Below are 12147 nucleotides of genomic sequence, written 5' to 3' on the forward strand. Positions count from 1 at the left end.
CTAGTCTTTGGGATTCCGGAATCTTGCTACTCTTTGTCCTTATCCCTTACTTGTCCTGTTTGTCTCTCCTAATTAGATTGTAAGCTCTGTCCAGCAGGGACCGTCTCTTCATGTCCAAGTGTACAGCGCTGCGTACATCTAGTAGCGCTATAGAAATAAGTAGTAGTAGTAGTCTTTGGGATTCCAGAATCTGGCTACTCTTTGGGATTCTGCACAGAATGTTGCTACTATGGGATTCCGGAATCTTGAAACTCTTTGTCCTTATCCCTTATTTGTCCTGTTTGTCTGTCCTAATTAGATTGTAAGCTCTGTTGAGCAGGGACTGTCTCTTCATGTCCAATGTACAGCGCTGCGTACATCTAGTAGTGCTATAGAATTGGTAAGTAGTAGTAAAGAAAAGATGATCTCTCCTCTAAACACATCAGCCGCTCTCTCTTATCATAAACAACGTTTTTGGTTTTTGCTCCTCAAATGCATCAACCCTACATTTCTTCACATTAAAGCTTAATTGCCAAGCATTTGCCCATGCTTCTAATTTTTGTTGATCACTTCTCATGTGTTTCATTCCCTGCAAGATACTGGCACTGTAGTTAATCGAATCGGATGCAAATCAACTATCTGAGGCATTCCACTACTTACCTTTCCTTCTTCCAATTAAATTCCATTTACCACCACCCACTGTTGCTTTTCATTCAGCCAATTTCTGATCCAGTTTACCACCTTGGGTCTCATTCTCAGGCTGCTTAGTTTATTCATGAGCTTCTTAAGAGGAACAGTATAAAAAGCTTTGCAGAAATTTAAGTAGACCACATCCAACACATGCCCTCATCTGGTTCTTTTGTCACCCAATCAAAGAAATCAGATTTGTTTCACACAGTCTGCATTTGGTACAGCCATGTTTTCTTGGTTCTTACTACTACTGCTTATCGTTTCTATAGCACTACTAGATGTACGCAGCGCTGTACACTGGACATGAAAAGACAGTCCCTGCTCATCAGAGTTTACAATCTAATTAGGACAAACAGGACAAATAAGGGATAAGGGAATTACTAAGGTGGGAATGATAAAACATGGGTACTGGACAAGTGAGAAAGGGTTAGGAGTTAAAAGCAGCATCAAAAAGGTGGGCTTTTAGCCTAGATTTGAAGACAGCCAGAGATGGAGCTTGATGTACCGGCTCAGGAAGTCTATTCCAGGCATGTGGTGCAACAAGATAAAAGGAACGGAGTCTGGAGTTAGCAGTGGAGGAGAAGGGTGCAGATAAAAGAGATTTACCCAGTGAACGGAGTTCCCCTGGAGGAGTGTAGGGAGAGATGAGTGGAGAGGTACTGAAGAGCTGCAGAGTGAATGCACTTATAGGTCAATAAGAGGAGTTTGAACTGTATGTGGAAACGGATAGGGAGCCAATGAAGTGACTTGAGGAGAGGGCTAATATGAGCATAATGACCCTGGCGGAATATTAGTCGTGCAGCAGAATTTTGAACAGATTGAAGAGGAGAGAGATGGCTAAATGGGAGACCTGTGAGAAGCAAGTTGCAATAGTCTAAGCGAGAGGTGATAAGAGTGTGGATGAGGGTTCTGGTAGTGTGCTCAGAAAGGAAAGGACAAATTTTGGTGATATTATAAGGAAAGAAATGACAGGTTTTAGCAGTCTGTTGAATATGTGCAGAGAAGGAGAGAGAGAGGAGTCCAAGATGACCCCAAGGTTATGAGCTGATAAGACGGGAAGGATGAGAGTGTTATCCACAGAGATAGAGAAGAGGAGAGGTGGGTTTAGGGGAAAAGATAAGCTCAGTCTTGGTCATGTTTAGTTTTAGATGGCTGTGAGACATCCAGGCAGCAATGCCAGACAGGCATGCTGATACTTTGGCCTGGATTCCTGCTGAAATTCTGGTGTGCAGAGATAGATCTGGGGGGGAGTCAGCAAAAAGGTGATGCTGAAAACCATGGGATGAGATCAGAGTTCCAAGGGAAGAAGTATAGATGGAGAACAGAAGAGGTCCCAGTACAGATTTGTGAGGTACACCAACTGATAGTGGGATAGAAGTGGACTAAGATCCACCAGAGTATACACTAAAAGTATGATGGGAGAGATATGAAGACAACCAGGAAAGAACAGAGCCCTGAAATCTAAGTGAGGACAGCATATCAAGGCGTAGGCGGTGATCAACAGTGTCAAAAGCAGCAGATAGATTGAGAAGGAGGATAGAATAGAGACCTTTGGATCTGGCCAGGAACAGATCATTGGAGACTTTAGCAAGGGCTGTTTCAGTTGAATGAAGAGGGCGAAAGCCAGATTGAAGTAACTACCTGTTCCTCTGATCCTATTCCCACCCATCTATTTAACACTCTCTCTCCTACTGTAATTCCTTTTATCTTCCATAACCTCAATCTTTCACTTTCCACTACGACCGTTCTTGATGCCATTCCTTCTAAACAGGATTCCTTTGTGATTATCCCAAGCATGTTTGAATTCCATTACCGTTTTCATCTCCTCCACCTCCCGTGGGAGGGCAGATAGCAAGTGCACATGCTGTCTGCTATAGAAGACCAGCCTGAGTTGGCAGTTACGTGTCTACATTTAAACGCGCTCTGCACCGTATAAATAGCAGGCATAAATGCAGTTCTTAAAGTGTGCTGAGGGGGTGAGTCACACATGCCATTACAAAACAGCAGCACCCTTCTGGCAGTTTCATGACGGGGAAGTGTACACATAAACACGAGTGTGTATATTCTATACATTTACACACATAAGGCGCACATAAATGTGTATAGAATGCCCTTACACTGTCCATATCAGTGGCGTAGCCAGCGGGGGCCTAGGGTCCAAAATTGTGACAGCCAAATCATGGGTAGTGGAGGTGCTCAAGCCCTGTTCGTGCTGCCTGAACAGCAGGAAGTCGGCAGGACGCCGTGGCCTCCGATGCTGGCACTTCTGTGCTGCTATTTGAACATGCGTGGAAGTACTGGCATCAGAGGCTGGAGCAGCCTGCTTGCTTCCTCGCTTCTCAGACAGCAAAGGTTTTGGTGGCAAAACTTCAGCTGGAGGGCTTGAGCATCTCTACCAACAAGGATACGAACCGGGGGAGGGGGGAATGAGTACAAATGCTGCCCCCCCCCCCCCCCAAAAAAAAAGTAAATTACTTCTGGCTACGTCCGTGGTCCTTATGTACATAGATATGAATCTAACAAAAACTAGTTTCACATTTCCACATGAGTCCAAGTTACAGAACTGCTGTTTAAACATACCACACCAACATAGGCAGACTGGAGCTGAAGAACCAGCAATTTGCTTGAAAATGAAACCAAAACCCTATAATTTCAGGTCACAAGAAAAAAAAAGTAGAAACCACAGGGAGGAGCTGTCAGCATTTAAAGGCCTGACTGACAGCGGGAGAAAAACGCAAGAAGAAAACTAATAATTTTTAAACAAATGTTGTAAATGTTTGTCAGGATTAATAAATATTCATGGTTTTAATGAAATACTTTTTTTTATTATAATTTTTTAGTCCTTTACTGCTTCCAGTGGTTCAGCTTTTTCTGTCCATTTTTCTGAAGAATCAAAGAAGCTAGGCTTCAAATCATAAGATCTTAAGAACAGCCATACCACGTTGAGCCAATGGTCCATCTAGCCCAGTATCCTGTTTCCAACAATGGCCAATCCAGGTCACAAGTACCTGGCAGAAACCAATTAGTAGCATTATTCCATGTTACCAATCCCTGGGGAAAGCAGTGGATTCCCCCCATGTCCATCTCAATAACAGACTATGGACTTTTCTTCCAGGAACTTGTCCAAACCTTTTTTTTAAGTTAGATAGACTAACCGCTGTTACCACATCCTCCGGCAACAAGTTTCAGAGCTTAACTATTCGTTGAGTGAAAAAATATTTCCATGTAAATTGCTTGAGTGTCCCCTAGTCTTTGTACTTTTGCAATGAGTAAAAAATTGATTTACTTCTACTCATTCTACACCACTCGAGATTTTGTAGACCTCAATCATATCTCCCCTCATCTGTCTCTTTTCCCAAGCTGAAGAGCCCTAACCTCTTTAGCCTTTCCTCATACGAGAGGAGTTCCATCCCCTCTATCATTTTGGTCACTCTTCTTTGAACCTTTTCTAATTCTGCTATATCTTTCTTGAGGTACGGTGACCAGAATTGAACACAATACTCAAGGTGATTTTTGTGATCTTGGGTACCTTCGAAAGCTAATCAAAAAATGTATTAAGTTAGTCCAATAAAAAAGGTATCATCTTATTTTCCTTTCTATGTTTTATTTCTATTGATTATCTGATTTGGGGCAAATCACTTAACCCTCCATTGCCCAAGTACAAACTTAGATTAAAAGTCCTCTGGGGAGAGGGAAATATGTGGTGTACCTGAATGTAACTCACTTTGATCCACTACTGGAAGACATGTAATCTAAAGCTAAAACAAAAAGAAATAGCTGGACTTGGGGGCAGGGGTTACAGATTTAAAATTACTTAAGAGTATTTTTTTTTGTTACATTTGTACCCCACGCTTTCCCACTCATGGCAGGCTCAATGCGGCTTACATGGGGCAATGGAGGGTTAAATGACTTGCCCAGAGTCACAAGGAGCTGCCTAACCACTAGGCCACTCCTCCACTGTTGCTACTATTGGAGATTCTACATGGAATGTTGCTATTCCACTAGCAACATTCCATGTAGAAGTCGGCCCTTGCAGATCACCAATGTGGCCGCGCAGGCTTCTACATGGAATGTTGCTAGTGGAATAGCAACATTCCATGTAGAATCTCCAATAGCAGCAACATTCCATGTAGAATCTCCAATAGTAGCAACAGAATCTCAATAGTAGCAACATTCCATGTAGAATCTCCAATAGTATTTTATTTTTGTTACATTTGTACCCTGCGCTTTCCCACTCATGGCAGGCTCAATGCGGCTTACATGGGGCAATGGAGGGTTAAGTGACTTGCCCAGAGTCACAAGGAGCTGCTGCCTGTGCCTGAAGTGGGAATTGAACTCAGTTCCCCAGGACCAACGTCCACCACCCTAACCACTAGGCCACTCCTCCACTGTTGCTACTATTTGAGATTCTACATGGAATGTTGCTATTCCACTAGCAACATTCCATGTAGAAGTTGACCCTTGCAGATCACCAATGTGGCCGCGCAGGCTTCTACATGGAATGTTGCTAGTGGAATAGCAACATTCCATGTAGAATCTCCAACAGTAGCAACATTCCATGTAGAAGTCGGCCCTTGCAGATCACCAATGTGGCCGCGCAGGCTTCTGCTTCACGTACGTGCAGGACGTCAGACTCACAGAAACAGAAGCCTGCGCAGCCTTCTACATGGAATGTCGCTAGTGGAATAGCAACATTCCATGTAGAATCTCCAATAGTAGCAACATTCCATGTAGAATCTCAACAGTAGCAACATTCCATATAGAAGTCGGCCCTTGCAGATCACCAATGTGGCCACGCAGGCTTCTGCTTCTGTGAGTCTGACGTCCTGCACGTACGTCGTGCAGGACGTCAGACTCACAGAAACAGAAGCCTGCGCACTCCTCCACTCCTTGTCATTCATTATGCAACTAAACTGTGGCATTTCTTGCTGGAATTTGTAGTCATGATTAGTAGTATTCGCTAGTTTAGGAAAGGTTTGCACAGATTTTTGGAGGATGGGAGGGATTTCCCTCAATATCTGCCAAGAGACCCACATTGGCCACTGTCAGAAACAAGATCCTGGGCTTCATAGAACGTTGCTCTTAACCTAGCAAGACCCCCGTTTCTTCATACATATCATCGTGCATCAATACAGTCACTTGCATGTTTTTTTTTGACTGGGAAGTAAAACGGTGTTACTTGGAGGCAAATTTTCAAAGCACTTTGGGAGGCTAAGTTCCATAGGTTTCTATGGAACTTTGGGAGGCTAAGTGCTTTGAAAATGAGCCTCATAGTAACATAGTAGATGACGGCAGAAAAAGACCTGCATGGTCCATGCAGTCTGCCCAAGACAAACTCATATGTGTATACCTTACCTTGAATTTGTACCTGTCCTTTTCAGGGCACAGACCATATAAGTCTGCCCAGCAGTATTTCCCACCTCCCAACCACCAGTCCCGCCTCCCATCACCGGCTCTGGTACAGACTGTATAAGTCTGCCCTCCCCTATCCTCGCCTCCCAACCACCACCCCCTCTTCCCCCCACCTGCTCCGCCACCCAATTTCAGCTAAGCTTCTGAGGATCCATTCCTTCTGCACAGGATTCCTCTGCATGTTCAGTGGGAGTTGCTGAGCAGGACTGAGACTGAGACTGCCCATGAAGATTACCTAGGACACACTCACAGCTTCTTCATGGAATACATAGAGGATGACATCTGGGGTAAAAAAAAAAGAATCCCCAGATGTTCAGCGGCTGTTGGCCGTGGACAGATGCAAACCGTGCAGGATATCAGCATGCAATAGGAGGCCCCGGGGAGTGCTTGAAAAACTTCCACGTAGTTTCAAAGTCACTCTTGTCTTTTTCTGTTTGTTTATGTAAGCGTGAAAGATGCTTTTTAACACTCGATAGCACAAAGAAATTCAACAGAACTCTTTCTTTTCGATACTGGAATATTGAGTTCTTATGAATCTGAGCAGGATTCTAATTCTAATGAAAGGTAATGGGACACTCAGTAGATGTAATCCCTGCATTCTTATCACTCACCAGAAATAAACATCTCCTTGCGTCTCTAGGGACGACACCTGCCGTGCGTTGCATGTGGGAGCCAGATGTCTTACTTCCCTAGAACGGACTCCGTTCCCACTTCGTTTGCTCTTAATACCAATACGCGTGTTCACAGGCCATTGTTTAACATAGAGAGAGACATCTTTTAATGTAAAAATAACTGCAGATGGCCAGCTTTTCCCTAGTGTCTCAGAATGTAAGATTGGAATATTTGTTTACACGCGGTTACACACTTCCTTTAAACATTCTTTCTTGTAAGTACTACTTGATTGATCATTTGCCTTGCTGAAATGTTGCATGTTGTATTCAGCTTCAATTTATTCGCCAACCATAACACATTAGTTTTCAAGATGTCTGTTTAGTTGAATATATTCTTCATTGTCAATGTCAGTCGCACTTCTCCAGTGTATAATACATCCACCTTGTACTTAAAAGATAGCAAGTTATTCTTCGAAGATTTAACCTTTTTTTTTCCTCTTAGGAAATATATTTTGTGTTGTGACAGAACAGTTCAATTTTTGTTTCATCAGTGAAAAGCACTTTGCTCAAAAAAGTTTCAGGCTTCTCAAGTTTTCTTTAGATGATGACTTTTGTGTGACGAGGTTATAGAAAATGTTTCTTGCTAAGAATTTTCTTGTGTAAACCATTGTTGCGTAATCAGTATTGTACTGTGGATCTCTGGATGACCACTCCATATGGTCAGCTGAATTTTTCAGCAGATTGCTGTGATCTGTGGGTTTTGTTTTGCAGGTCTGACCAGTTTTCAAGGCAGTTCTGTAGGAGTTTTTTCTTGATCTCAGATGCAAACTTAGTAAACTTTTAATAAAGCTTAGTGTGTGCTAATGGTCATTAGCATTGCTAAGTACCATGTGGCTCATAGGTATAAAATAGGACATACAGTAATTAGCACGCTCTAAGCCTTAGTACAAGGGCCCCTTAGATCAGGAGTGGGCAACCGCAGTCCTTGAGGACCTCATTCATCCCAGTCAGGTTTGCAAGATTTCCACAATGAGTATACATGAGATGGATTTACACTCACTCACACTCACTCACTCACTCACGATGTTTAAAACAATCCTTTATTAAAATAGCAAAGGACCTGATAAGGGCTGTGTTTCGACCTATTGGTCTGCCTCAGGAGTCCACAATATCTAAAAGAAAGCCAAAAATTAAACATTAAGACATAAATACTTGATCAAAATACCAAAGTTCATAGATCCCTTTTTCTGATTTGACATAACAGTTTCAAACACTGTATTAGAAATGATATTGGATTTATTAGTTCATTCCTATTTTTCTGTTTAATTTTTGAACATATTATTGCATGTATGTGATAATTCTTAGTTTTGTTATATTGTTTCTTAGTACTTATGAATTTACATTTAATTTTTAGATGTATTTTTAGTGGAAGAACCTCTGTAAATAATATACATTTAATGTTTGATACATTGTTAGATCATGTTTGGCGCTCTTTGATATACAGTTAGCATTTGATGTTTGATATAGTATTAGGCTACTTTTGGTGGCCTTTTTATACATTTAAGATCTTAATCCATATGTATAATTTAATATTTATTATTTAACTTTTTATATGGTGGATACATTTGTAGTGCTGTATTTAATATTTATGCAAAAGTATTTTAGGTATATTGGTGATACATTTATATCTGGATGTATATTTGACATGTTTTATTTATGCTTTTCTATGATTGACACTTTTGTGACTATATATATAACTCAAATATAGAAAATGAGGGGATATCAAATAAAGAGCATCCATGCATCGGACTGTAGGAAAAGACTTCAGTGTTGTTATTGAGTATATATAACTCTACATATTCATTCAATTATATGTACATTCTCTTAGGAGTCCTCTCAGCTGACTCTTCCAAGCTGAAGGGGCATAACCTGTTTAGCCTTTCTCCATAAGGGAGGTGTTCAGTCCTGTTTTTGTCACCCCCTCTCTGAATCCTTTTTAGTTACACTATCTCCTTTTTGAGATGGTGTGACTAGACTGGTTCATTGACCACCTTACAGAACACATAGAATACATGTTTTTTGAATAGTCACTTCTCTCCAGATAAGGGCAACATCATATTAACTCTAGTCCCCAAAAACCCTACTGGAAAGATCAGTGAATTCACAAATTATAGACCAGTAACTTCAATACCGTTACTGACCAAAATGATGGAGGATCTAATAGCAAAACAACTAATGGAATATTTGACACACTACTCATTCCTTCAGAACTCATAATCAGGCTACTACACAGCACCGAAATAGTCATAACGCTGATAACGAAAGTCAGAAAATTGATATGCAAAAGTCAGAAACTTCTATTACTACACTTTGAGATGTTGAGCGCCTTTGATGTAGACTACACAACCCTAATGACTCTACTTGACAGCATGGGAATAAGTGGCACAGTGGCATCCTGGTTTAATGGTTTCTTAAGAACTAGATCATACCTAGTATCATCGATACTATTTAATATCATGATGGCCCCACTTGGAAAGAAACGGGGAAAAAATGGGATTTAGTTCATACATATATGCCGACGATGTTACCATATATATACCTTTCAAAAATAATATCACAGAGATACCAGGCCAGGTCAAAATAGGACTTTCAAACTTAACAGAGACAAAACCAAATTCCTAGTTCTACTAGTGCACTTGATCCCATTCCTGACCAAAACTTCACAATCAACCAAAACACATACCCAATTGAATCACAACTAAAAATACTAGGAATCATCCTTGACAAACTGGTTAACAGCTGAATATTAAGTGTAAGTCACATCCTTGGGATACTTGCCATCCCCCTCTTCTGTCTTCATAACCTGAGCTCACACATTGAGGTGCTCAGCCAAAAGTTACGCATTGACCTGGATTTTTCAGCGCTACTGATTTGTACAGGTAGCTCCGAAGTTAATTGCAGAAATCATTTTGAGTGTGGACCTCAAGGTTTTCGCACCACTGTGTAAGTCGGTATTTAATGTCGTGATGTTATGAGCTCAGTACTAGCAGGCATACACTGTTGTACAATTTACTTTGGGGAGATGGGAAAACGAATAACATCAAGGAAAAGAATCCAGAGTTGACATGAGAGGAAAGAGTGCAAGTGTTTACTAAAGCTGATGAAAGGCTGACCTTATCAAAGGTAACACTTTGATATTCGATTACGGTGGACCCCCCTGCTGGTCTCTGCTGAAATCTGTTATACACACATTCATCAAGAACCATGATGAGAATCTGATAGATATGGTAATGGGTTTCAGACTAATGCCGGCCTTTCATCTTCCAATGAGAAGAACAAGGCAGCTTTTAGCTGTCAGCGCTGGTCTACAGATTAATTAAATTGTCCAAGAAGAAATATGGCCGCAAGTGTCCTGCTTGCCAGTGCTAGGAATGAGAGACAAGGAGGTCATGAGATGGTGTCTGCTTTCAAACAGATGCAAAACTGCTAACTGGGAACACACAACAGATACTTCATCAGCTGAGGGCAAGGTGTTTTGTTTGGCCTCTACAAGTGTGATTAATGGTTGGAGGTGGTAAAGTTTATTTTAGTGGTTTCATGTGCAAAAGTGAAGGTTTGGGAACGGAAGGAGGTTGAGAGCTGCTGTACTTTAATTGTTGTTTTTTCATCCCTTAGATTTCAGGGGTTCTCAGGCTGCTTCAGTAATAACAAGATAATGGTGCAGCACAGTGGGTCTGGCCTTTATCGGTCTGGAATCAAGTTATGGCTTTTCATGGTCTTGTCATCTTTCTGCTTTCATGTGAGAATTTGAAAGACACTTAATCACATTTTTCAATAAAAGTTAAAGTGAAGCCAACAGTTTGTAAATGTGCTTATGTAGGTTTGCCCTGCCAAGGGGGTACTGGTGCCCTGTAATGGCTGTGTATCTGCGGAGGGTAGTCTTAAGAATCAAGGAGCAGAGCAAAGCAGGAGTCAGGACAGGAGCCAGGAATTATCTTGGGGTAGGAGTGCGTTATACCGGGATTGTTGGTTTTCTTTGTGACACTGGGAAGCCAGTAATGAACAGAGTAACATACTAAAATAATGAAATATAAAGACAGTAAGGTCCGTCCAGTCTGGCCTGAAAGGTAGCCAGGGTCGAAATTGCTGCTTCGTGCAGGGTACCCTCCCCCCCTTTGTTGGTAGGGTTATATCTGCCACTCAGTCATTAAAGAGTTGGGTTTCAAAATATTGGGTGGAAATAGTGGATAGGGGATGGGAGGGGTGTGCTTACGGATTAGTGGAATTAGAAAAGGTGCCGAGAAGGGCGACGAAAATGATAAAGGGGATGGGACGACTTCCCTATGAGGAAAGGCTAAAGTGACTAGGGCTCTTCAGCTTGGAGAAAAGGCAACTACATTCAAAGTGGTTTACATATATTCAGGTCCTTATTTTGTACCTGGAGCAATGGAGTGTTAAATGACTTGCCCAGAGCCACAAGGAGCTGCAGTGGGAATCGAACTCAGTTCCCCAGGATCAAAGTCCACTGCACTAACCATTAGGCTCCTCCTCCACTCAATCCACCAATAAGAGCCAACCTCATCAGTGATGTCACAATGGCTTGATTGCCCGATACTTAGCTCACTTCTGATATTGTGATGTCATAAGGGAAATGGGACTTGATATACCGTCTTTCTGAGGTTTTTGCAACTACATTCAAAGTGGTTTACATATATTCAGGTACTTATTTTGTACCTGGAGCAATGGAGGGTTAAGTGACTTGCCCAGAGTCACAAGGAGCTGTAGTGGGAATCAAACTCAATTCCCCAGGATCAAAGTCCACTGCACTAACCACTAGGCTACTCCTCCATTCATTCCACCAATAAGAGCCAACCTCATCAGTGATGTCACAATGGCTTGATTGCCCGATACTTAGCTCACTTCTGATATTGTGATGTCATAAGGGAAATGGGACTTGATATACCGTCTTTCTGAGGTTTTTGCAACTACATTCAAAGTGGTTTACATATATTCAGGTACTTATTTTGTACCTGGAGCAATGGAGGGTTAAGTGACTTGCCCAGAGTCACAAGGAGCTGCAGTGGGAATCAGACTCAGTTCCCCAGGATCAAAGTCCACTGCACTAACCACTAGGCTACTCCTCCACTGGAGGTGATTCTGTGATGTGATGTCATAATGCCTCATTCCACCAGTGCCTGAGCCAACCTCATCAGTGATGTCACAATGGATGGCTTGATTGTCCCTGTACTTGACTCACTTTTATTATATATGACAGTGATTTAAGGGGGAAAGGGAACTGGGACTTGGTATACCACCTTTCTGAGGTTTTTGCAACTACATTCAAAGCGGTTTCATATATTCAGGTACTTATTTTGTACCAGGGGCAACGGAGGGTTAAGTGATCCCCAGGATCAAAGTCCACTGCACTAACCACTAGGCTACTCCTCCACTGGAG

General features: G+C 41.9%; 1 protein-coding gene across 1 annotated transcript in view; it reads left to right on the top strand.

The window, feature by feature from the left end:
- The window catches only part of LOC115459460 (PR domain zinc finger protein 5-like), a 241324-nt gene that overhangs the window by 182641 nt on the left and 46536 nt on the right, over positions 1-12147 (top strand). The gene's annotated exons all lie outside the window — the stretch shown is intronic.

Source organism: Microcaecilia unicolor, unplaced genomic scaffold, assembly GCF_901765095.1.
Source record: "Microcaecilia unicolor unplaced genomic scaffold, aMicUni1.1, whole genome shotgun sequence".
NCBI classification, from domain to species: Eukaryota; Metazoa; Chordata; class Amphibia; order Gymnophiona; family Siphonopidae; genus Microcaecilia; species Microcaecilia unicolor.